This window comes from Cynoglossus semilaevis, chromosome 9 (genome assembly GCF_000523025.1).
Source record: "Cynoglossus semilaevis isolate Cse_v1.0 chromosome 9, Cse_v1.0, whole genome shotgun sequence".
In the NCBI taxonomy this organism is placed as follows: Eukaryota; Metazoa; Chordata; class Actinopteri; order Pleuronectiformes; family Cynoglossidae; genus Cynoglossus; species Cynoglossus semilaevis.
Genome location: NC_024315.1, coordinates 18,307,521 through 18,309,817, shown reverse-complemented (window position 1 = coordinate 18,309,817; position 2,297 = coordinate 18,307,521).

Sequence of the window (2,297 nt, the reverse complement as noted above, 5' to 3'; positions counted from 1 at the left end):
CTGACTGGGTTGTTTAACAGAATTTTAGAGACTGATAAGATGGCTGATGAGTGGAGGAAAAGTGTTGTGGTGTTAATTCATAAGAAGGGTGATGCACAGAGTTGTAACAAGTACAGAGTGATAAAGTTGATGAGTCATAGAATGAAGATTTAGGAAAGAGTAGTTGAAGCTAGGTTGAGGCAGGAAGTGGAGATTTGTGAACAACAGTATGGTTTCATGCCTAGGAAGAGTACCACAGATACAATATTTGCCTTGAGGATGCTGATGGAGAAGTACAGAGAAGGTCAGAAGGAGCTACTGTACGTTGTGTATTTTTTTCAGGAGTGGCAGAGAAGAATGTTAGTTTGCTGCAGGACATATGTATGAGGATAGCATAGACCTCTAGGTGGAGGTGGGACTATATCAAGGATCGGCCCTGAGCCCCTTATTGTTTGCTTTAATGATGGACAGATTGACAGATGAGGTCAGACAGGAGTCCCCATAGATTATGTTGTTTGCAGATGACATTGTGATCTGTAGTGAGAGTAGGTAGCAGCTGGAAGAGAACTCAGAGAGGTGGAGGTTTGCACTAGAAAGAAGAGGGACAACACAGACAGGAAGGTTTGGAGAAAAAGCTAGAGAAGGCAGATTGAGATGGTTTGGACATGTGCAGAGGAGGGACAGTGGACACATTGGTAGAAGAATGTTAGAGATGGAGGTAGGAGAAAGAGAGGAAGGCCAAAGAGGAGATGTATGGATGCAGTGAGGGAGGACATGCAGAAAGTAGGGGTTAGAGGAGAAGAAGCAGAGAACACGGAGAGATGGAAAGCAAGGATTTGCTGTGAAATATGCGTAAGAAGTACTTTGTGGAGTTTTAAGCAGTTTTGCCTGTTTTGCATTTGAGAAATTGTTGTTTAAGTATTCAATGGATGTTTGGTAGGAGAAAATGACGAAACGATAGCTGAGGTGATGAAAATAATATGTTTTGTTAAAGTGAGAGTATAAAAAAACTCCAGTCAAATATGGTGTTTTAGAAGATTTCACATATCATGTAATAATGAAAAAATCATATATGTTGTCGTAGGTGTCAAAGTACGTTTCTCATTTCTCTCCTAGAAACGGGAGCAAAGCTACATTTTCCCTGACCTGTGGGTGCACATTGTTGTGAAACACTCCTCTTCCATCGCTCTCTCTGAAGTGTGACAGTGAGACCTGCTGCTGGGTTCAACTTCCAGGTGTGTTCTCTTTCTTCTTCTTACTGTGTACTTGCTTCAAAACCCAGATTAAGGTGATGAATGTGGGATTTTGTGGAGATCTCAGCAAGTAATGTAGCAGAGACTGGAATAAGACTTAGTGTTTAGACTGAAAAATTAATGAAAGGCAGGTAATCCTGTAATTATTGATTGACATGAATTATGAATATTGGAATCATTAGGGCAGTGTTAGTTGGTTTCAGATGTGAAATCAAATTAGTTTGGGAGCTCTGACAAAGTAATTCCAAGTCAGCTTGACCTCCCCATTCCATGTCCATTCCAATTGTATGTTGATGAGAATGTGTAGTTATGAGCTAAGCTGCTATGGTAAACGGTGTTTTTGTGCATATTGGTAGATACTGGTAGATGCATGTATGCATGCATTTTCATCCACTTATGGGTTACTGGGTTGTGGGGGCAGCAGTCGCCACCCAAAGTCACCATACCAACCGGCCAAACCTTCCTTTGGTGGAAGGTATGAACTGCCCTAAGCGGGATTCGATCTTGCGCAGGAGGTGAAGCCTGGGGTTCCACAGCAATGACAGAGACATAGGCTCTGGGTCAAAGTGCCACTACAGGTAGATACAAAGATGAAGTAGCGTCTACTGGCACCCAGTGGGCAGTAGTGTAATGGTAAATAGTGAAGTGGTATAAAAAGAGTGTATTGAATTAAAAAAAGAAAGGAAACATAAAAATTGCACTAGAAGCTCAAAAACGCGTTTTTGGGCCCGCAATTTGATTTTCAGGTCGGGTGGGGGCGCGGGGAGGCCGGCTGTGCAGAGGTGGCGTGGGCGGTGGATGCAGGTGGGCCAGACAGTGAGACGCGACGGTCCGGGTGGGGGGTCTGGTGGGAGGGCGGTCGGTCGGGAGCCCGGGAGGGGACCGGACGGGGGGCGGTGGGTCGGCGTGGTCCGTCCGGTCTATGAAAAGGCAAGTACAGATCCATGATGGATCCATACTCGCATTCCCATAAGACCGGACGGACCACGCCGACCCACCGGGCCCCCCGCCCGGACCGTCGCGTCTCACTGCCAGGCCCACCTGCATCCCACGCCCAAGCCACCG